Genomic DNA, 26,001 nt, shown 5'->3' on the forward strand with positions numbered 1-26,001 from the left:
AAACAGAACCGAGTGGAAGATTGTATTTGCTGGCAATAAAGGTAGGGACATTTTGATAATGAATATAAATCCAAACAGTGATTGAGAAAAGTTGAATTGCATTTCTTTTTAATTTGACAAACGAAGAACCGACAAAACTCATTTACACATTATTCCACTCTCAAAATTGCACAGTTGCTTATCTGGAGAAGTTGGAAGAACTTGCTCATCTATGTTTTGTCTTCAAATTACTAATGTTTTTACCCCAAAAAATGTTTTTTAATTGTTCTGCAGTTAATTTTTAATGGTATATTTTATATGAAAATGTACGTTTAATATTGTATTTTTATGGCTGAAATATCTATACACTAATTTCATTTAATTTAATTCTGATTGTAAGCCGTTTAATGTGTGCTAATAAACTACATGTATCTTATATACAAAGTTCTTCTCATCCTCGTTCATATATGTATTTCCTTCAGACACCTGACATCAAATATTTTTCTAATAATAAAAAGATATGCACCCGCTAATAATATAAAATACACAAGGTACACATCGCTGCCATCTTTGATTTCTTTAAAACTGTCACATTGTTGAGAGTTTTGCTTGAAACTCATTTGGAAAATTATTTTGCGACCATATCCATTATCCGATCGGTCCTTCAACGCTTAAGTTTACAACCGCTTCAACTAAGAGGGCAAATTTTACCTGTCATTAATAAAAATCAGCCCACAATCTGCATCTACTGCCTAAGACATGCGACGAACGGCTAAAGGAAGGACGGAAGTTAACAAAATTGCGTCATAATTTTGGAAATCCCATTTTCAAAAGTCATCGATGAAACATGTTTATAAATGCATATTTTTTGAAATATTGACAAAAACACACTATGCATATGCATTTTTAAACTTGTTTATATAGGTTTTGTGTAATAAAATTAATTATTGATAGTATATATCATCAACTTCCATTTAGTTTAACTTGCATGTTGATCGAATTCAAAATCAATGCCTTTTGAATTTGCATAGAAATGCTAAATTTGGAAGGGATCTCCAAAAGGATGGCGCAATAATGTCAACTTCCGTTCTTCCTTTAGCCTTTCGTCGCATATCTTAGGCAGTAGATGCCGCTATTGGGTAATTTTTTTATTGATAATTCCAAGATTTGGCGATTTGTACCTTGTTTATTATTAGGTACAGGCCTAGAGGGATCATATTTTTTTATGATGAGAAAAATATATGACGTCAAGTGCCTGTGGTATTTCCTGATGCATAACCTTCAGAGAGAAGGATAAAAAATTCATTACACTGCAGTTACTCTTTTAGTGGCAAATGTGACAAATTCACTGTAAATCGTTTCACAGTAAAACACAATATCTTAGTAGAGCATCAAAAATATATATTTGCTTATTGATTGCAAAGAAAAAATCACATTGTAAAGTTTAAATTTACAGTGTTCATATGTATACAAATTTCACAGAAAGAATTTTTTTTGCTGAATATGCTTGCAGTAACAGATTAAAACGCAAAGCGAGTTTGCTTGTAGTTGGTGAGACTTGTTGGGATTCGTTGTTTTCCTTTCAGCGACCATTATGTATTATTCTTCTATTCTGAATTGTATGTGATGTGAGAATATTCACTAAAGTTCCTTTGAAAAGAAAACAATGTAAGTCATAAATATAACCGATAATACTGTGTGCAGCTAATTTATTATCATTCAGCCACTAAAGTTAAGTTTTTAAAATATTTAATTAACAACAGGAAATTTAAATCAAAATGGTTTTTATCCCTTTGTTGTCCAAAGAAGAGAAAAAAACATACTATATGAATATCTAGCAATTATACAGTATAACCAAACAACAATATAAAAGGTACTCACGAAACCGATTGTAATCCCGCTCGGTCAGTAATCCTCTTGCCCATAATGTGTTCATATATCCTGTCCATGTTTTAATATTTTCTAAGGTCAGCTGGGGCGATATCGATGTATGACACACATGTATATGAATTGTAATTGCCAGAATCATTAGCGTCACCTAGATAAGAAAAATAACTACATTGTTAAGCATGAAAAAATGACTTGGATCAATTTGAAGGTATTTTTAAATGTAGTATCCAAAGCATATCAACTGTCTTTTAACTTCATACGAAATTGCCTTGTTAAGAATATGTGCTGAATACATATTTAAGGAATAAGGGATCATTCTTTGAGTATTATGAGGTGATAATTTCGGTCGGGGCGTGGTTATATCCAATAAAGCCAGAAGTGCTTTATGATAGAGTTGACCATGCTCCCACCGAAATTATCACCTCATAATATTCAAAGAATTATTCCTTATTACTTATATTTATATTATTTTCAATTTACACACTTTAAAACAACATTATTTTAAAACCACATTAATAAAGGAATCATGATATTTAACATACCGATACCATTATAAATGCTTTAAATTGAAAAAAGGTCCAAAGTTAAGAATACACATACATGTATATAACTTCGCAAAACACTAAGAGTATCCGATACATCCAGTATGTATAGACTAATATTGCACAAATGTTGCACAAAGTATTTGTAAAAGAATGTTACAGAGATTAATCAGACATATTAAACTCGATAACTCAATATACAATACACTCAGGTAACCTACCTTGAACATGTTTATAGAGTAACGTGTGGTTAATAACAATTGTAGTGATAGCCTTCATATTCTTATATACTAACAAAAATCCCGAAGGAGGTGTCTAATATGTGTTATAATCCCACCCCTTTTACTCCTAAGTTTATGTCTTTGTGTTACTCGACAATCGATCTGTTATACAAAGCTCATTAAGGTCTTCCGTTTCCAACGGAAGACCTTTCTATTATTGTGCGGGAAAGATTATTTTTCTTTTTAGGGTTTTCCGTTTTTCAACGGAAAACCCTTCTGTTATTCTACTGTTTCTTATTATTATTTTTTTTTTTTTCCCGCAAATTTTGTGCACGAGATTTCTCGAACATTTTTTGTCTGATTGCTATGAAACTTTCAGGGTATGTAGATGATATTAATATCTCTAGACGTTTTTTTCAAATTTTTAAAATTCACTTCCGGTTATGAGTTATTGCCCTTTAATTGAAAATTGGGGGGTCTTTTGTCCAGAGTTGATCTCGGGAACTACAGATGATAGATGCATGAAATTTGGCGAAATTGTCGGTAACATTTTATAATTTTGCTGGCATGAAAATTTTGGTAATTTCTTTGTTAGTTTTTGAGCTATTTGTCGCCAAAGTTTAAGATTTTTTCGGGGCTGAAATTTTGTTGCTTTTTGTATTATAACCTTTAAACTAAAAATATTTTGTTAATACATATAGAACAAAAGTTGTTTAGAATAACGAGAGCTTTCATTTAAAATTAAGAAAAAAGGGCTGGCCCCTATAATTAGGGGTCAGCAGCTCATACACGTATTTTTCTGATAGCAAAAATCGTTATCATTTTATGAAAAAAAATTAATTTAGTTATTGTTAATATATTAAATAATGTCATTTGGTATCAAATTAAACAAGATCTGTCCTATATTTGTTTTCAAATTTCATAAAACAAATATGTGAGAATCGTACATGAACGAGTTAATATGTCTACATAGACACACAAGCGAACAAATGCCACATTAAGGCCCAGGCATTTACTGCATTACGTTGTGTTGCGTCTTAGATAAATTGTTGTGATTCAATTTCATTTTTTTCATCTATATCATTTATGAATTCAATGAACACACATTATTTAAACGTTCTATGTGCAACTATTTGTCGGGGCGCCCCTGTTTGTGACCCCCGCGCGCGCGCGCCGAATGTAAACAGTAACGAACGGCATTGTAGAAAAGAGAGAGCCGTAATGCAGAAGAAAAGTTGTGTATTCTTTCGGTGTACACATGCATTTTCAATTTGCTGTGAAACATATGAACATGCACAGGGAACAATACTACATATTTGTTTAAGGAGGATATTTTTCTCGTGTGAATCGTTTACGAGGAAATTCTGACAGCCACACTTCTGTCGACGATCAGCCGTTGATAAGCTACGAGTAATAAAGGAGAAAAGATGGACATTAAAGTGTGTGATTTATGTGGATGTTACTGAAGAAGGTGAGGCTTTTACTACTTTTAAAGTTTCTTGTTAACTGGTTAAAATTTAGTATATAGTATAGATGTACATGTAAGTACGTGCACACTGTTAGATGTTTTTGTTATGGTGTGGGTGTTTGTTTAATAACGTGTAATTTTTACATGTTTCATGGGTGTTTAGACTCGCTCGAGGTTCATGGGGGACTGGAAAGGGTAACTGAATTTATCTATTTAAAAAAATAACAGATTGTGAATTTTCAACTCAAAATTCAAAGCAGGGTCTAATTAGAAACATATCATATATTCTTGTGCAGAGGACTCCAAATGTAGTCATGAATACCCTGTAGACATAACTTCAAGTAAATAAAATTGTATACTTCAGACTTCAGAGTTAAAACATGCCTTTAATATCTTTATGATGCCGATCATTGTATCATTAAAGAGGTTTAGCAGACCAACGGGTACCCGGTACATGTACTTGTACATGTAGGTTACAAGTTAGAACTATGCCTACCATTCTACCAGTTCACATAATTTTTCTTGTTTAGCAATAATGATGTGTACTTAAATTGTCCTTGTTAATGTTTTAAATGTAATTTTTTATTCTCTTTTTTTAATCTGACTACTGGCAGTACTGGCGTGCGAGCAGTTCTCGCCGAGGACCATTTCTCGCTGGTGCACTGTTACATCATATTTTCGTATATAATTTTATGTGTTGATAAAATGACGTAACAATGCACTGGTGAGAAATGGTACTCGGCGAGAACTGATCGCACGCCAATATTGATTAATTACAGACAAAAACTGAAGGTTGCGAGTGTTATTTTTAATTGAACAACATTGTTTAAAATAATTCTTTATATATGTGACGATCAGACCGGTTTGAATACCAGTGCCAGATATATATAGCTCAGTTGGTAGAGCACCTGACTAGAGATTCAGGGGGCCCAGGTTCAAATCCCTTCATTATTTCTCCCATCCTGTTACAATATTGGTGTTGTGACCAACCCCTGGAACTAACAGGTTAACTCGATCCTGCCAGGGATGATCTTCGAGGGTGAAGATCATTTAAGGGGGAGGAATGTGACGGTCAGACTGGTTTGAATACCGGTGCCAGATACATGTAGCTCAGTTGGTAGAGCACTTGACTAGAGATTCAGAGGGCCAGGTTCGAATCCCACTTTGTTCTGTCGTTATTTCTCCCATCTTTTACATATACATGTATATCAGATATATGACAGATGATTAAGGTCATCACATGTTTTGCAAGATGCAATAAGTGTTAAAAACCTTTACTTTACAACAGAATACATTTAAGTGAATATTTATGTTTCTTGTTATTATTTGGTGTGGTTTTCTTGACAGTGTCGCATAAACAATTTACCCGCTCCTAAAACACAAACTTTCTTTTTGTGGATTCAGCTTACCGCTGATTGGCTGCTGTTGCAGCAGACAAATAAGATATGCACGCACAAAACACAATGAACTTATCAGAGAATGAGTTGAGTTTATTTAAACTGTTGGAATTTGGGTATTTTTTTTTAAAATGTATACTTGTGACAAAACATATATGTGGTACATACAGCTGTAGCTTTATGAAGAAAATTTTGGTTAGACCATATATACCTATCATGCAAGTAAATGATATTTACAAAAAACTTGCAATTTATGGCGCACGAAATATACGCTAGTTTTATAAAGATTGACATACATGTAATGTACCACATTCTTTGAAAAATAATCTATTAAAAATTCTTCATTAAGTTTACTCATACATGTTTTATGCTTATTACACGTAGTATTATTTTTAAAACATGTAATTTAAATTATAAGAAAATAAACAAAAACCCTCGCTAAATTTATTTGCAAACAAAAAATACACAGTAGAATTGATAAAAAATGGTATACCAGAAGCTAATACCAGTACATGTACTTTGACGCTGTTCGGTGGGTAATATTCGTTTGTAATTTACGAATTGAAATATTGACTGTTGCACTACAAGTACAGTAATAAACTCTCTCTCTCTCAAACTCTCTCTCTTTCTCAATTTTTATACCTATGAAAATTTTTTAATATTATATTATGACTTGATATGCAAATTTTTGATCTTGTACTGCCTAAATGTTATGTCATGTATTGGGATATGTCATATACTTATTACACTGCATGGTCAGTGTATTTTTTACAGAAATACTATGCATATGTTAATGTAAACACAGCTATTACTAGTACATGTATGTAAACACAGCTAATTATTTTTTTTATTTATTTCAGCTCAAAACAGACTCTTGTTACCACATGGCTTTTACCGGTACCTGTTGATTCTTGTGGGTCAGCTCCTGAGATTAACCTGTCACCTCTATCCACATGCATATTCCTTGTGTTCTACAGACTATTTACTGGTAATTCAAATTAAATCTGATAATGCATGAACAATAATGGAACTTGAAGAAAGCATCATGCCATGTTGTGGTTTGTGTTTGATAAGAAATTATGAAAACAAAATTAAGGCTGTTTAAAGAAATTCATAATTGCTGTGAAAATTTGTTTTTCAATAAAAGTATACAATTATGTTTCCTTTATTTTTTATTTCATAAAGATATTTAGATGTGTTTACATAATTGAAACCCCCCCCCCCCTCTATTTAATTGTCTGCATTAAGATTACATGTAGGATATGTAAATGTACATTTGACTTTGAAATAACATCTGCTATGATAATTACTTTTGAAATGAACAAGAAACAACCTATTTCTACCTTTTTAAGGTATATATGCATAAAAAAGTAGAAAAACATGTCAAATTTGAACATTTTTCATTGAAATCAACTCTGTCTCCAGCTACCTGGGTGTGTTTGAATTTAATTCTAATTTAAGGCAGATGTCTAACTTGTAGGTTGTAACTTACTGTTTTAGCATGGTTAGAAGAAGACTAGAAATCAGAATAGATTAGATATTCACTAAATATGATTGTTAGCTTACTTTTTTCAGGAAAACAAGAAATCACAAGCAGGACAGCTGTCTATTTGTTAATTAAAATGGTACAAATCATACAATAAACAAATAAAGATCACATTTTAGAATCATTGATGATTGTTTTCAAATATGTGTGAGAAATGACTCAAGGAAATTGCCACATGTTTCATAAAATTAGGTAAAACATTTCAAACCATGACTTTTTATGAAAATCAAAAGATTGGGGGGTGGGGGGTATACATGTAAGGGTATTTCTAAGTGATGTGAAACTTTTATCATGATATCATGTAGGCATATGTTGTATTGAATAAGGTTTCTTTTTAAAGGTGGTTGAACAAAAGTTGACCTCTAAAAGGTCAGATAAAGATGTTTTACTATGGAGAACCCTGTAAATCTGTGTTTACTAAAGGAAATTGGAAATGGTGGGTTCACTTAAATGGCCATATTTTTATTAAACCTCAATGGAATTGGCAATATGTGGTATTCTTTTTCTCAGAATTGCATTAGCTTTCTTATTCTAAGACAAACCGTCTTTTCATAAAAATGTTAGTGTACTAAGTTAAAGATACAAGGAACAGTTTCGGATAAAGTACCGTCAATATTTTTGTAAAATTGAGAGTGACTGTACTTGAAGGTTTATCATTGTTGCGTAGATTCATGAAATGAATTTTAATGATTATCAATAGTTAGAGGGATGTCTCTTGTTGGAATTGGTAAGCAATATTAAGGCCCCTAATTTTAAGTACATGAGAAGCAGAAATAAATTGTGAAACTTGCGGCTATGACAGATATGTTGACTTTACAGTGAAATTGAAGGTTACAAACGGGAGGTTATATAACATGAAATGTAGGTGGATGGGATATTATATGCCTATTTAGTATTTACTGGGTATGAGGACAATAGCAAGTTTATTGTCCCCCAAGACAGCAAATATTTAATGAGGCAAAGCCAAGGGAAATAGTTGCTGTAGAGTACGTGGGACAATAAACTTGCTATTGTCCGAATAGTCAGTTAATTGGTATTTCATTATACAGAAGAAAACTTTATTTGTCAGCGATGCAGAATTTCTTGATGATAAACAAATTAGAGTTAAATCAAACTTTGTATTTAATGCGGCGATCTTATTAGGTCAGAGGTGTTCCGAGTTTAAGGTGATATGGGACACTTCCATGTTGTGACGTATTGTTTATCGAAATAAACAATAAAATAAAGTGTAATTATATAAGTACATGTAGTTTCTTCTCAAAAATGGTCACCTAACTCCTTAGCACAGTGGGTTAGAGGGTTTACTAGGAACCTGTAAGTCATGAGTTCGAATCCCGTTGGGGTTTTTACAATTTTTACCTTTTCAAATATTTTTAAAAGCTATATTTTGGTTAAATATTGTAAAATTTGAAAATTCTAAACCGGTGAAAATTTTTCAATTATATAGTACTTTAATCCACATTAATATCGACAGATGTCCCATACCACCTTAAAAAGGAGGGAAATCAAATTCTGCTAATGAATGGTTTTGATGACTCTTCACCATGGGCAGATCGCATGGATACTATTTTAGATAAAAAGGCATGTTTATGCGGGCGCCTTCTAGTGATCAATTTGTCGGTCTGTCCATCCGAGATGGCTTGACAGGAACATAGCTTCTCTCCCCTTGACCCAATCTGGCTCATACCTCATCCACAGGGTTCCTTTGGTTGAAGGATGTGCAGTGACCTTGAACCATGTTTTTAGGTATAAGGTTAAGGTCATAGCAGAATTATATATATAAAATCCTTGTCTGGGGCATATCTTTTTTCTCTTTGGTCCAATCTGGCTAATACTCACAGAGTGTCTCTATGGTTAAACGATGTGCAGTGACCTTGCATGAAATTTCTAGGTAACGGGTAAATATCATATCGGATCATGCAAAAATCCTTTTTTGAGAGCATATATAATTTCTACTAACCCCTATTTGGCTCAGACTTCACATAAGCAGAGCTTTTGAGTAAAGGGTGAAAGGGTGTGTAGTGACCTTGAACCTATTTTCAGTGAAAAGAAACTGTGAAGGTCATATCAGAATTATATTTTTAAAAATCCTTGTCCGGAGTATATCTTCTCTCCCTTTGCTCCATTCAGCCTCATACTTTACCCACATGATGCCTTTGTTCAAAATGTATGCAATGACCTCGAATGATATTTGTAGATGAAGAGTCAAGGTCATATCAGATCACACAAAAATCCATATTTTAAGAGCATAGATATACTCTCCTTTTAGCCCCTATTTGGCTAATATTTTACCTTTACAGAGTTTATTGGTAAATGGCGTGCGGTGACCTTGAACCAAGTCTGTCAATGTGAAGGTCATAGCAGATCTTTTTAAAATTAGTTTTAAATAGTAGATTATTTTCCAAATATGCTTAATCTTGGTCAGATTGAACAAAAATGCATGTATGTTAGGGGGAATGAAATTGAATTAAGAGTTCTATGCCAGCTGGAAAAATTTCAAGTTATAGGTCAAGGTCAAAGCAGAATTCTCTGAAATAACATAAGCGGGGCCCTTTGAAATGTTCACCATTTCAATGTTGTCTGGTTCATAGTAATTTTACATAGAAAATATTCACAGAAGTACAGTAAAGTAAACTTAACATCGATAAGTTTCTGACAATTAATGACGCAATGAGCACACAGTACGAAAGGTCAACCTTTTGAAAAGCAGTGAAGAGGAAAAGTTGCTCAGAATTATGTTTTAAACAAAATTGATTTTTTACATAAATTTTAATTTTGCATTCTGGGTTAAGAAAAAAGATCTTAGTTCCAGGTAAAGTAAACTTGTACCTAAAATGAAGTCAAATTTGTTAAGTCGTACTTAAACACATTGGTATTTTTTGTTAAGTCGTTCTTGAAATGGTTAAGGGTTTTTGGTTAAGTCGTACTTACAAACATTCGGATCATGTTAAGTTGTACCAAGAATCATTCGATTTTTTTTTTATCTTTTTGTACTTAGGTTTCTTTGTTACTAGATTAAGAACTCTGCTTCTTAGACGTACTTCTAGCGTTGCTTTCGACATTAGCGGAAAACCCACTCGTTGCTTTGCAACGAGCTTTGCTCTAGTTTTTTTTTTTCTTCCTAGACGCGAACTTTGAGGCTTCCTATCTTGCTTATTTCTGAACGGTTTTTGCTCAAATTTTTAGGGCTAATGTACTTTACAAAACACTATCTGAAGCAATTCATAAAATTTAGAATTCCCTTTCCGTTAAAGAGTTATTCCCCTTTTAAAAAATTTTAGGGCCTTTTGTTTCCAGACAAAGGCTCCGAGACTATGATAGCAGGGATTGGGAATCCAACGAATTTGAATAACAGAGACATTGTAGTTGTGCACATCTGTTTTTGTTTTTAGATTACGTTTTTTATTTAGGAAAAGGTAGGGGATCAAAAAACAGGATTCAAAAAAGTGCGAAAATTTAGACATATTTTCCTTTATATCTTTTAAACGAAAAATATTTTGTTAAGACATGTAGAATAAAAGTTGTGCAAAATATAGAGGGCTTTCATTTGACACCAATAAAAAAGTACTGGCCCCTTAAATTAAGGGCCAATGGCCCCTAAAAAATTTTGCTTAATAACTCAAAAACGGTTAGGATTTTGATATGGCTGTCGCTGGAAAAGTTGTTTGTTGGGATCTCATAAAGGTCGTTACAATGTTATTTTGTATGTGATTTGTGTAGTATGAGTGTAAAAAGCTTTACATGTTAACATGTACCTGTTTTCATTTGACAAGTTAACGAAAGTCTTTGCGCGAACAACACGCATAAAGTCACCACAGAAAGTATGCTAGTTTATACAAACGGCATTAATTCATAAGAATTTTTTTTTTTAGAATACGTGCTTTTTTTAGGAGTTTAAGTCATTGTTGTTAACTGGTTAAGTTCTTATAATGCTCAACCCTTAAAAACGGGATTTGGAAAACAAATCATTGTTTTTCTTTTCTAGTAAACCACAAAATATGGAATTAAAAAAAATCTATGCATTACATTTTAGTTATTAATCCATACATTTAAAATCTACCTTGAATCAGAGCTGGTGTGTACCATTACGTAAGCTCTCCCTCGCCCGCGGCCGAGAAAATCGGTCACCATGGTCGCGGCTGGACTACCTAGCGGTCAGGGGTTATCTAATACACGAGAGTTGCGTCTCTCATATATGAGTTTATTTATCCGCAAACCCAAGAATTTTTTTCGTTTTGATTACACATGTTTTTTATGGATTAAACGATTGGGTGTCAATTAAGAAATCGTTCAGTTAATTAATAACAGCAATGTCATTCTCAATCTAAAGCAATAATAGATATAGATAAATTGTGGGTTTTAAGTTTAAAATAAATAACTTCTATTTGACAGAGTAAGGTCATTATACTGCAATTTTCAAGGCTTACTGGGTTCTGAGCTGTGTGGGTCTGTGCGTTGTACCTTTACGTAATCTATCGTTCGCCCACGGCCGAGGATCTCAGCCACGGCTGCACTACATAGCGGTTATCTGTACACAAGATTCGCACACCGAGACGCACACTTCCATGCATATGAACGTGTTTGAGTTAATATAGTCGTAAATACAAGAACTGTTTTAATTTTATGGTATAAAAGTTTGTCCATTTTGTATTTGTTTAATTAAATTTGAGTGTAAATGAATATTAATGAACGATATTACTCCAAATCGGAAACATCGTCAGACATAAATTAATGGTTGGTTTGTTTATATAAAATATTTTATAAACTGTACAAATAATGTTTTAAATCAACAACAACAACCCCCCCCCCCCCCTAAATATTAAACATTTAAATGATGATCATCCATCGCCCATGGCTGAGGAGATCCGGCACGATTGGACAAGTGATCCGCGGTCGGTTCGTGATCTTGTACCTTATCACGCGTTCGTGTTTCATATTTTGGCATTTTGCACGGAACCAACTATATTTTATTATGTTTTCAACTATTATTTTGGTTTAAGATGAAAAGATAAATTTATTTTACTTGTACAGTTGATTAAGCATTGGTGTATACGATAGCGTACAAGGTAGTTTAAAATCAAATCAAATTATAATCAAAGTTCCATGTTACGTGTTTGCGGTAGGTGCTAGCACGATAAAAGAATGTCCTGAGTTGAGGCATTCGATGATTATTTAAAAGAATATTCACATGAGTTTTAAACAACTTTAGATTAGATTCTATCGGTCACATATTAATCACTTCTGTAGTTTTTCTACATGTTCGTTTCATTATGGAAGCGAACTCATTGCTGCCCCCCCCCCCCCCCCCCGCCCCCTCCTCCCGCCCCGCTGACAGGAGCTCGCGCTGTATTTTTTTTTTTGGCGAAACGATATCAAGATCTGTCGAAAATCATTTTTGGTGGCTTCTTCTTGTTTCACTTTCCCAACCGTTTGTTTATTCGGTCAGTCTGTGTTAAATCAATCGCCACGTGCGACCGAGAATCTAGTGTCGCTTCAGCGCACACAGCTCAGAACATATATAGCCCCGGGTCATCAATTGTTATGTAATTGAGTAACAGTTGGAATGGTGCTTTTACTACATAAAATATAAATAAAAAATCATCCAGAAAAAATGTTACCGTAACTCAATAGTCAATACCAAAAATAAAAATCCGTATGATTACAAACTGAAATCGGTTTTTCAGTATTCGGCGGGATTTGATTTTTCTTTTAACATTAGTATTTTTATTGGTTTCAGAGAATACGATGTAAAAATACAAACAGGAAATTAATCTAATATTATTTACATTGATAATGTTGAAAAATATTTAAAATTAAATTAGTCACATTCGTTAGAAAACAATGTTATACAAACATCCGATAATTTTTTTTCCTATGTCGTATCATTCGCGTAAATAAATATGTTCTGTACATATCCATGTACCTCAGAAAAAATTCAAATGATTAAACAAAAAAGAAAGTTGTAATTACTATTTCGGATTTTTTTCAAAGTAATTTAACATCGTATTGAAAGAACAAGAAATAAAAATGATTTAAATTTTTGACTCAATCTTCGTATATATTACCGGCGCTCCTTACATGTATAACGGCGTACAGTGTATATAGATTATCATGATCTATTTGAATTAAGTTCCATTCGTAAAGATTCCCATAATAATTAATTGCATGACTGTGTACATTGTAGGCAAATCCCTGTGCGTTAATTACGTCTTGTTTTCCGTTAACAGTGGTTTAAGTAATTAAAATAATTACTTGTAAAAATATCTATAATCGGGATTCCAAAGAACTTACTTACCGCAATTCATAGAAATGATCAGTATGTTTTCTTTCTATGTTTACATTTAATTTTGTTCAAATAATTAATCAATTTTCTATCATTTAAATTGTGTGCTTCATCAAATACTGATTTCAATTACCTTGAAGTCATTAATTTTTCCATTGGCTATTGACAAAAAAAGAGACACTTGACCATCCAATGAAAACAAATACACAGAGTTTGATTGACAGGTTCAGCCAGGTGCAGGTCTCACCCGATGTCCGAGGTTATGTGTGCCGCGAGTGGTCTCAATAAGATGTAAATAAATTAAAAAAGATACATGCTTATCAAAACATGCTCGTGTAAGTTAAAGTTGATTAAGGCTTGTTCCAACAGAAATCATGTTTTGCTAACTGCTAATTTTTTATGTATAGCGAATTTTAATATTGTACAGTCATTTTACCGGTAACGAATCAGTATGCGGTGTCTCGTGTATGCAACTATTATTATCGGAATTCCAAATGTTTTTATTTTTTGTTTAAATCGCGTTTCTTTGTCCTTCTAAACTGTATCAAACTTCCGAAAATATAAAGGATGAATTACGGAGACAGTAATTTCAACACCCCCTCCAGTTTCCTAGTTTTGAATTCGTTTCTCAGTATCGAATTAAGCGCCCTTTATCTCTTCTGACCGAATATTTTGAGGCAAATTAATTTCAAAAATATACTAGAGGTACATGTTAATGGACTTATAAATGAACAAGGAAAAACAATTGTGGGAATATGTCATTTGAACAAATTATATGATCGTTATTTTTATCATACCGTTTTCCGGTCAAATTGAAACTGGACTTGAACATTTTTCATTTCCGTTACTTTATAATATTGAATTTTCATAAAAACACTTTATAGTAGTAATTGATGATAAGTAGTTGCCATTTTCCTTTGTTTTTCCCGTATATCTATCAATTTTTGCAGCCAAATAATACTTCTGTCGCAATGAACCGTAACTAGGAAAACTACACGTGGTTCTATTTGAAGTCGTAATTTCATTCAAAGCTCCATTATTATTTGATATGATGCATTATCTTTTTAAATGAATTATATTTACTAATTATTCACTAAATAGGGATCAATAACAAACTTATTTTCATAGTTAGGCTTTCGTTTTTTCTGTTTTGAACATCCGGCAGCTCATATCTGGGGCACATTTTTAATTTGTAAACAATTCGGTAAATAATCGTGCAAATGGCAAACAACTTCACGCACTGATATAATATTTATTTCTGTGTTATAATCACCTAGCTAGAATTTTTTTAAACCTCAACTTTGTCTTCCACCAATAATTTTTCTAAAAATTATTCGATACTGGCAAATATTCGTTACCGGTAAAACTGTACCAGTACTGAAACATCGTATAAAAACGTTATATATACATGTACTCTGTAACTAGTCGTCTTTTAATACATATACCTTTCTTTTGTTTGTTAAAAATAAATTCAGTTTTGTAAAAAGATAAGTATATCATTTCTTCTAGATTTTTTTTCTTTATGAAAATACCTACAAGAGAGTTTTGCCAATCACAAACAGTTTAAAGTACATGTAATGTAAAACACGGGCTCCATTTTGAAACAAATTGTCAGAGAGTTCCGAATGAAATCTGATAAACGTTTCACATGGTTCACGCACGCTTTGCTCGAAACGATTTAAACGCATTGTCCGAAATTCTGCACGCTTTGTCCGAAACGCTAAACGGTTTACACGAAACGCTTCACGATTCACACGAAACGCTAAACGGTTAATACGAAACGTTTTTCGCACGCAAGTCGCACGCTTTTTTTGTTGTAGTAGTACGTTTCAGGGTCTGTAAATTTTGTCAGCACGCAACAATTCTAAATTGCACATTGTCTTCAAAAATTTACAAATATTTAAATAAAGAAGTTATCTTAGAGAAAAGGTTACGTGTTTTGTAAACGGGTTCGGTTTAAAAAAAACAAACACCAAAATTCCTGACATGACACATGAGTACATACTGTTTATTACAATGCTTGCTACCCTCTGAAAATTTAACTCGCCATTAAATATCTCATTTTTTAAAATAATGTTTGTTACGATTACATAAACTGTGTGCGACAAATAGTTTTCCTAAAACATTTTCTTATTATACCCCCCCCCCAACAAAGTTTGGGGGGGGGGGTATATAGGAATCACCTTGTCCGTCCGTCTGTTTGTCTGTCTTGTCTGTCCGTCTTGTCTGTGCAATTGTGTCCGGTCTATATCTTTCTTATGGAGATACATTGGAAGTTCTTACTTCACACAAAGATTGCTTATGACCTAAGGGTGTGTCATGACCTTGACCCAAGGTCATTCGGGCAAGGTCAAGGTCACTGGCCAAAAAAAATGCAAAATTCGTGTCCAGTCCATATCTTCCTTATGGGGAAACATTGGAAGTTCTTACTTCACACAAAGATTGCTTTTGACCTAAGGGTGTGTCATGACCTTGACCCAAGGTCATTCGGGCAAGGTCAAGGGCAGAAAAAGTGCAAAATTCGTGTCCGGTCCATATCTTTCTTATAGGGAAACATTGGAAGTTCTTACTGCACACAAAGATTGCTTATGACCTTAGGGTGTGTCATGGCCTTGACCCAAGGTCATTCGGGCCAGGTCAAGGTCACTGGCAGAAAAAATGCAAAATTCGTGTCTGGTCCATATCTTTCTTATGGGCAAACATTGGAAATTCTTACTTCACACAAAGATTGCTTATGATTAAAGGGTGTGTCATGACCTTGACCCAAGGTCAATTGAGAAAGTTCAAGGTCATTGTTTCAAAAAAGCTAAATTCTGTCTGTGTCATGTCTTATTAATGGAAATATTAGAAGCTAAAAATTAACAGTTTCCAAAAATAAAGCAGTTGTTATTTATAAAAAATGGACAGTGAAATAGATTCATCCAATATTTTCTATAATAGCAAAAATACACGCGTAATGATTTTTTTCTTAGCGGGGGGTATCAATTGTGAGCTTGCTCACAGTACCTCTAGTTTTCTTTTTCAAAACACGTTTTATATGCAGGCTTTCAATCACAACACGTTTTTATAACAAAAGCAGAACTGAAAGTTAATAATTATAATCGTTTGACTCCATATCACATATATTTTCAACTCGCAGCAACAACGGAAGACCTACTCGTGGCTTTGCCACGAGCTCTGCTCTAGTTTTGTCATCTTTTTCCTGTTTTTCAATATCGTCATATTCTATTGATCTAATTTAGACGCAGCCTTGTTTTTAGCACTGCAATGAATAAGAAGTTAAAAACACTACCAAAAAACATCACTTTAGTGATTATATATACTGAAATTAAAATACCAAAACATTTCCACACATTCAAAACGAAATTTTACAGGCCCGTGTTTATATCAGTAACTCTTTTAAATGGTTGTCAAAAAAGGATTTGTCGAAATATTTGCCTCTTGTACGGCAACTTTTATATTTCAAAAATACATAAATTTATACGAAACAGAAATACATATAATGTAGCAACAACATATCAAGTCAAAAAAATGAACTGTATGTTCATTGACAAACCATTCCCGCTCACCGAAAAAACTGTGTTTTGAGTTATATTTTAGTGTTACATTAAACACGCCAAATAATGTTCAATGATTCTTTCTTCAATGATTTTTCTTTGATATTTCTTACTTATTTAACTATTGTATTAAATAAAAAGATGCACATCTTCAATCTTTAAAAAAAATAAAATCATTTCAAGAACAGTAAACTCGTATTAAGTTTTAAATTTTTTTTTGCTGTTTTATTTTTTTATGAAATTGCAACTGCAGACATGATATCAAAAATCAGAAAATCCTGCTTTAAACCATAAAATATTATGGAGACTTACGAACTACGAATAACTCCTTAATATTGATGTGAACTATCATTTTCTTCAATAGATAACAAAACTTGGAAATACTGATATAACCTTTAACGATCATTAACAGAAAGGTAGTTATATAAAAATGAAAAAAAAATCCATTGGTTTGATGCACTTTCTGGGTCTCAGTGATAGAGCTTAAAGTATTTGTTCCATATTGTACTTTTACTAATACTAAGATTAACGTTAAGTTGAAATTGATCACCCTTATACATTAATTGTTGTAGGTGGGAGTAAGATACTTTAATCCATAAAATAGATGTTCTTAGATTCTTAAATACATTTAAGTCATTATAACAAAACTTACAACATAATTTGACACTGTCAACTTCCATTCCCAATCTAAATTCATTTATCATTGTATATATTAATGTCGACATTCTACTTCATGTGTATCTGAAGCGGATTCGTTCTGTTTATAACAAAAATACAACAAATATTGCATTATACTAATTGCAAACAAATTGAAATAAGCAACTCACGAAATAGATAAAAAAAAAAAGTCTAACAAAATGGACATTATTCAGTGGTTTATTTAAGAATTCATTTTGTAACAAGTGGCCCATATAGGCAACATATCTTAATGATAAGATACTCTCAGATTATCTTTACTCAGAAGACTGAAGAATCTCAGATTTTCTATACTCTAACTCAAGGGGCCAAAAATTGTAAATTTTTGGTGAAAAGAGAACTGAAGGCCATTGACAGTCAATCTTCCATAATATTCAAAGTTTCATTTATAATGTACACAACACGAATACAGCTTTTTTCGTCAATCATACAATGTAGAAGAAATTAAAGTAGATCTCCTTAAATAAAACACAGATTTTATTTCATATTTTCAAGTGACAATTTGTCTTGTATTTCTCAAGATGAAATAAATATTACTGGACGACACAAAGCATTTACCCTAAGACTCAATGGAGCCATAATTGACAACACCGAATTTCACAATTTTAAATACAGAACATTATGAACTTGAACAGTTTATCTTTCGGAACTGTGATAGGACAGAAAGAAATATCATTTAATCAATACATTTTCACTATGGGTCAATATTGGCTTCAACCAAAGGTTCCCAAAATCCTGTCTCCGAGAACATAAATTTCAAAATTTAGAAAAAGAGTTCATTGTAGTTCATCTCCCACTACAATACTACTATGGAAGTAGAAAGAAGATTTTAAAAAATTAATCCATTTCCATTGTATGGCCATATTTGACCCACCCTGGGGCTTTAAGGTGGAATAACACTCCTGGAATAAGTCACTCAAATCAACAGTAAATTATTTGCAATTGATTATAAATGATAGTATGGTAAATAAATTGTACATATGTCAAAAAAGCGAAAAATTCGCAGTTTTGGGCTAAAAATGAATATCTAAAAAAGTTCAAATCAGGAAGTAACACCAAAATCTCCTGCGGGATTCGAACACAGTATTTACGGATCACAAGCCAGGCACTTTATCCACTCGATTAAGGAGTAAGTTACATGTTGCGGTCGATAAAATTCTTTTAAAAAACCAAATGTCGTTTCGATAAGAGGTCAGCCATTTTGTGACGATGTGTTATTCCACTTAAATCCCTGATTGCCCAAGTGGCCTTGAATTTCATGTTTTCGGTATACTGATTGATTCAGGTGACCTAATAACCCTAGACTTTCTAAGAAAGTTTTTCTCACAGGAATATAATTTCCTTGCAATGTATGGAAATCAAAAAAATAATAACACGTCAAACTCATGTATGATGATGTTAATGCAGAGAAAATGATCTTTGTATTCTTCGGTCAGACAACTGGGGATTTCCTAACGGTTCTAAAACCATTTTTAAGAAATCGTATTTATTTAATTGTTTGTTACTACTATGTTTTTGAAAAAAATCTTTCAAAAACAGGAAGAAAAGTACATCACATACAAACACAAATTATGCCTCTATCTGTAATTGCTGGGTAAATCTACTTACGATATTGATTTTCTATTCTTATTATGATTTAATTGATAAGGTGCTTCCTTATTTTTGATCTGTTATCATAAATAACCATATATATTTCAATTAAGGCCAAAATTCTCCAAGGTTTTTTTTTATCATCAACGTCTTTTTCTATCCACTAAAGTAAAAGTACCACAAAGAAATGGCTTCCTGTAGCTATTTCCATCTCCTATAACATACGCATTGGTCATTTACAAATCGACCAGGGAATTTGAAACATTTCTAATTCATTTAGACCGAGTTGAAAATATCAATGGAATCATTCATGGCTTTCCAAAATATCAACTTGTGGGTGATGAAATACGCACCGACTACCGATTGTTATTTAATCGTCCGATGCCTCCAGCTTCATTCTTTCTTTTTATTGTAAGCAGCTTGTAGTAAAGAGCAGCGATTATGTCAAACATCAGACGAATGTGTTCATACCTCAAATAGTACCGTAATATCTGATGATTCCTAATCGAAAGTAACAATTTTACAGAACAGGCTTCCTTTCTGTAGTTCTACAGTTCCCTATTCATCACGTAGTGCGCTAGTTGACAACGTAGTCATCCCAATCGCGATCAAACGACAGAAAAACAATAGAAACTGTTCATTCTTTTGTAATTGCATCCGGAGTAAGTATTAGAATACCTTTCCTTAGCCATCACCGTACAAATGTATCGGAAGTGATAATTGCAGTGAACGGGGACATCGTTTGCGTGTAGATTTGCGTTATGAAATTGTAAAAACATGCATCTATAGGATTGTTTCTCGTTTTTAAATGGTTGATTAGTGGGTGCAGATTTACGTTAAATGTCTTTTGATAATCATTTGAAGGTACAATTCAATTAAACCAGTCACAATTTTCGTAAATAAAAGAAAAGAAATGTAGATTTATGTAGAGCGTATTTGTTTCTAATAGAAAATAATTTTATAAATCATTTATCAATCTTGTTGATTCCAATTTGATTGAAAGAAATGTAATCTAATTAAAAATGTTTATTCTTTGTTTTTCGAAAAAATCACATTTTAAATCCATAGAATAAACTTAAGTCCCTTTACAACTCTTGATTATTACTTTACTCATAAAAATAAACTTCAGTATACGTTAGATTATCTCAAGAAAGTGTACTAATACAAAGGTTTGGTATCATATTTTATTTTGATAACGTGGCTATAATGTGGGCACGGCTGTTAATATGAAGTACAAGTACAAATCAAATATCAAGTCAAATCAAATATCAACATGAGCAATGGGCCAAAAACAAAAAGCATGCCCAAAAACATATTTTATTTTGATAACGTGGCTATAATGTGGGCACGGCTGTTAATATGAAGTACAAGTACAAATCAAATATCAAATCAAATATCAACATGAGCAATGGGCCAAAAACAAAAAGCATGCCCAAAACATATGCATATACAACATTAAGCTACACATACAACATTGAAGCTCAAATTCAAAGATCAAAGTTCAAACAAAACTCAAGTTAAAGTTCACGTTTAGCACAGATTCAAGTTCAACATGTAGAAAGGATTTTCCCTTGGATACAAAGCTTGGTAATATATACTAGCAAATTGCCATTTTTTCAGCCTTTTTTTTCAGTGTGAAAGCATAACAGCCGTAGTGGGCGTTTTTAGCACACAACAAATTCGGCAAGTTCAACATTCATAAAACATTGGTCCTGTGAGGTGCAGAGGTCAAAGCCTGGTAATTTTCCGCTTTTATGTCAGTATGCTACATCAGCGTGAAAAATATCACAGCCATACCTTCAGAGATCGTTGGTACCCAGAACAGCAGCTGAAATAGGAAAAAAAAACAAGCCGAAAAATATATTCTTAAGGGGTTGAGTGATTAAATTTTTAGCTATGATATCTTTTTTAAACACCCAAACATTTTACAACCTCATTCAATGAGTCGCCTGATGAAAAGGAGGCTAAAGACTTATTTAAGTGGAATGATATACAATTACTCCGGTTCGGTAATGATGATTGGCTAATAAAAAGCTTAAAACAACAGCTAACAGATCAGTTTCATAAAAACTGGGAAACAATCTGGAATAATTCTTCAAAATGTGTTATAATATCAGTTGTTCATTAATTTAGACTTAAGATGCCAAACGAATGTTAATTGTAATTTAAGTAATTATATGAAACAAGTTTTACCTAGATCTCGAACTTCAAAACATAAATTACCTATTAAACTGGTAGATGGAATGACATTGACAGAAGTAACAGGTTATGTAATCTATGTAAAAGAGACATTGGAGATGAATTTTACTTTATTTTGTGTTGCACCGCGTTGAAAAAACGAAAGAGAAGAGTATATGCCATGCCAGAATTTAATCATTTTAGACCAAATATTGTCAAATTTAGCAAGCTTTTTTCCTCAAACAATATGGTTTTATTAAGCAAGTTATGTAAATTTATCAGTATTGTAAACGAGAAGGCTAAACCTCTTGGTTATTAAAACCTTTATATTCATCTATTTTAAAAAATGTACTTTTATACTTTACATATATTTTGTACAGAACCATTATGTTTGTTTATTTTTTCCTCTATTCACGCATAAAGTGTAAATTGTGTATAGGTTTGTAATATTCTCCATGATGTAAACTACAACCAAAGAGAAAAATAAACTGTTCAACTGTGAATAATGTATTTCTCGGGTAGCTAAATTATCGTATTGACCTAAAAACTCAATAATTATTTTATTCTATGATTCAGAGACAAATTGATACAGACATATCAAATTGAGCGTTATCAAGTTAGTATTTTAGTTTGAAGCCATGGCTATTTTTTTGACCAATGTAGAAAAAAATCAAATGTTATATTGACGTAGATCACGTGCAGGTGAATATGATTAACGTTCTTTTTTTTTCTAGATAAATGAGAAGGCAGATCTAGATAATGACTTGCATTAAATTGGGGATGACGCTGCACACATTATTCGATAGATACATGTACATCAAATACAAAAGGAATTGGATGTGATGTTAATGAAAATACTAAAACAACTTACTGTAAACCAAATTGTTTACTTCTCGCTTTTCCAATAACCTTCCAGATGTCCGTATAATGTCAGTCACGTCTGGTCCATACAAACCTCATATATAATATGTTTTACGGTGCTACCGTTCTGGCGAGCGCAGCAAGAAGTATACACATACCTTGCATCATTGTCAACTTATAGTTTTATTTAGGTATCAACGAACGTCAAAGAATTTTTGAGAGAGTATATTGCTCTACAATAAGTATGCCAAAGGTACTAATTTTAATGGTTATGATACATACAGCGCAACCCACTTCCCAGAGAGAGAGAGAGAGAGAGAGAGAGAGAGAGAGAGAGAGAGAGAGAGAGAGAGAGAGAGAGAGAGAGCCCGGTACCTGTACCTTTGTAGGTGTGTAATTTCCCACTTTTAAATTTAATGGTCTGACTATATCCCATATCTACATAATTTTTTTAACTGTTTATTCCTTTTTAATTTATTTCAAAATGTCCTATTGTTTATTTCCTCCCTACTCATTCATACACAATTAGCTTAAAAATGGATCGATATGACAGTAAAGTATGGCTCTTGCTAATATATATACATAAAATCTCTATATTAAAAAAAATTAAAAACAAATCATACGTCAATGAGGCAGGTATCGCAGTCTGTACTGAAATAGCTAGTACACGCATTACAGATGTTTGATCCACCTCTAAATTTATCGCGGGAAATATAGCGCGAGTGCACTGTGACGTCATCCATGACTTTGTTCGTCTTTGTTTACGTTTCTCGACTCATTACGGAGGTATGGAAGCATATAACAAATCTTTTGAGTCTCGCCAAAGCATATGCGTACTCAAAACGTGTCTTCAAACTTTAAGTCACTGTAAATTACGAGTTAAAAGTCGGCCATTTTCGGCATAGCACCACGGGTGAAAACATTAGAGAGCATTATGGGACGTAGACAAAAAATTTTGTTTGATGAACTGTAGGTTTAGCTCGTTCTTTTTCCCGCGCACACTGGTTCTTAGAGCTCGCTTCGCTCGCCGGCGCTGCGCGCCGGCGAGCTGCGCTCGCTATTATTTTGGAATGTAAGGGAATAAATGATTACTCTTCGACTAAATGATCGAGGAACAATATTTGGTAACACAAATGGACTCATAATATTCCTGATTAAAAAATAAAACTGTTGGCAATTTTCCAATTTGAATTACAAAATTGTCCTAACTTTTAAAATTGATATAATACTATATAAAACCCATCATTTTACTTTATAATATGATAAAATTTCTAACAAATAAATTAAAATGCCGTTATTTACTTAAAACCTATAAAACACTTATAAACATGGTTCTTCATTTACAACTTTTTTTTCTGTGGGGAGAGGGGAACTGCTTGTAACTTTAGTTTCTCTTTTGAATTCCTTCTTTTTACTTTCATTCTTTATGGTTATAAAAAACAATGTGACGCGAAAAAAGTGGGGGGGGGGGGAACCCCCTGCCCCCCCCCCCCCCCCCCCCCCCCGATGATACGTGTCTGTGCAGTGTTTAATACTCTCAAGTACAACGACTTTCAATCAGAAGATTAATAGTTAAATAATTTTTTCAATAAATATTTAATAAGTTCTTTTATATAGAAAGATATTGAAAACCATTCTTCAAAGAATTAATTTAGCAATTTAATTTTTTTTTAGGTGAAATGATATGTTGGGTCTTGATAAAGAAAATACAATTTGACATATTTGTAAGTACAGTAATCATTTAATAAACATTATACCTTGCAAATGAATTGATGGGTCTGGATAAACAATACACAATTTGACAAATAATGAATGTAAACCCACTAAACTAATAAATTTACAATGCGTCATTTCTTCGTAGAAAACATTGTTACACAAACCACGACCAATAAGTGTGATCCTCTCCCATCTGGCCTTGGTTGAACGAGACAAGGCCATTAAAGTATTGATCAATGCATGAACAACGTCAGAAATGGCTTTTGATAAAACATTTTAATATCCAATCACAGTCTACATAAATATGTTGTTGTTTACTGCAGTCAAAATGCGTAGCGTTTACAATACAAAAAGGAAGAACGGAATACAGAACGCTTGCAAAATACATGCAATAAAATTAATTGCAAAATTGTAATGAAAAGAAAATGGACTTCAAAACGTAAACAAACATAGCCTTTTGGCTGTCCAAATGAAATATTACAATTTACACAACAGAATAACCTTTTGTCAGAGTTACGCAAGTAGCGGAAGGCTGAAAACTTTCTCTAATGTGTTATCTGCTGTTAGAGCAACGATTTTGGCTCACCCGAAGGCTAAAGTTAGCTTTTCTGATAAACAAAAATGTCCGTTGTCTATCTGTCGTCAACTATTTACATTTTCATCATCTTAGGATCTTCTTCTTAAAAAACAAGATAAATATAGAGTGTCTTAAATACAATTTAGTCTGAGGGCTGAAATAAAAATCGAAAATACTTTCCATAGCGGATGTTGAGTTTTTTTTCATAGAAAGATATAGAAAATCAAAGTACTGAAGAACTGACGGGAGTTGATTTTGTCGATGATTGTTTATCTTAAAATCAATGATATGTTATTTTGCATGACAAGTACATGTAGTTTCTAATTTGTATTTGAATTACGCACATTTTTATAATATGAATTTTTGGACTTTTTCGACAAGAATGTCGAGAACCCCCCATATGAATCATGTTAAATAATATTTAGAGTAAAATTAATTCAATCAAACTACCGGTATATATCAGTGATACAAAATATTTCTCAAAAATTGTATGGATCCAAGCAATATTGAACTCTAGTCTCGTTCAACCAAACGCTCGGCTGACACCGTAAATCTCCGACAAGCATTTACGGAGACAGCCGAGCTTCCAGTTGAACGAGACTATATTGAACTCTGGCGTAGGAATACATACGACTACAAAAAATATTTAAATTGTTCGTACCATTTAAAATCTTACTATTTTCAAAGTATTTATAAATAAGTTTCCTTGAAAAACAATGCTTTAGCATACATTACATCGAATTCATCAATCATTTTCAAGAACTAAGTCTTGTCAGCAGCGATGATTTGTGCTGAGGTCCAAACACTGTTTCACTTTCGGTTTGTCTGAGAAACTGCATAGAAGAGTTGATTAAAATCAACTCCCAAAAATCTTTCAAAATCTTCTTCTCAAAAGAATTTGGTCAGAAAAACTTTTATTTGTATGAAAGCCTCCCCTGGTAGACCCCGGGGTAAGTATTGGGCAAAAATGTGGGGTCAAATATTCACATAGTAATATATAGAGAAAAAACTACTCAGAAACCATTTGCCAAAAAATAACTTGTGTGGAAGCTTCCTCAATTAGAGTACATACACGTTTGTTCAAATTATGATACCCAGTCTTGGGGTTGGGCAACAATGTGGGGTCGCATATTCATATAGGAATATAGAGAAAAAATGTTTAAATTCAAAATCATCTTCTAAAAAACCATTTGTCCAGAAAAGCTAAAACTTAATTACAATAAAACATCATCCTCGGGTAGTATAGATTCAAGTTTACTTAAAAAATAATCCCCAGGGGTTGGTTCGGTCCTTAATAGGGGTGAGGGGATTGAATTTTAAAAACCGTTTTCTTAAAAATATTTTGCCAGAAAGGCTAAAACTTCTGCAGCATCACCAGGTAACGTAAATTTAGGTTCGTTCAAATTAACATGACCAGGGGTATGGTAGGGTCACATTGGAAGAGATTATAAAGGAGCTTAATATGTTACAAGTATGGGTATGGTGTTAATCTGTCTGTCA

At 32.9% G+C, this 26,001-nt stretch overlaps 2 long non-coding RNA genes across 7 annotated transcripts; one reads left to right on the forward strand and one right to left on the reverse strand.

Annotated features, from left to right (window-relative positions):
* Positions 1–1,363: 1,363 nt before the first annotated feature.
* Positions 1,364–23,006, reverse strand: LOC105335557 (uncharacterized). 6 transcript variants are annotated; one of them, XR_010712169.1, is made up of 4 exons: positions 22,219–23,006; positions 20,967–21,812; positions 1,861–2,017; positions 1,364–1,629 (listed from the first exon to the last, which is right to left on the reverse strand). It is a non-coding gene; the product is annotated as an uncharacterized lncRNA (long non-coding RNA). The 6 variants fall into 6 exon arrangements; XR_010712170.1 differs by having other exon boundaries at positions 20,967–20,997; positions 22,219–22,327; XR_010712168.1 differs by having other exon boundaries at positions 20,967–22,320.
* Positions 2,893–6,654, forward strand: LOC136273945 (uncharacterized). Its single transcript, XR_010712167.1, has 2 exons — positions 2,893–4,103; positions 6,358–6,654. It is a non-coding gene; the product is annotated as an uncharacterized lncRNA (long non-coding RNA).
* Positions 23,007–26,001: the final 2,995 nt, after the last annotated feature.

The sequence above is a fragment of the Magallana gigas genome, chromosome 3, assembly GCF_963853765.1.
Source record: "Magallana gigas chromosome 3, xbMagGiga1.1, whole genome shotgun sequence".
NCBI classification, from domain to species: Eukaryota; Metazoa; Mollusca; class Bivalvia; order Ostreida; family Ostreidae; genus Magallana; species Magallana gigas.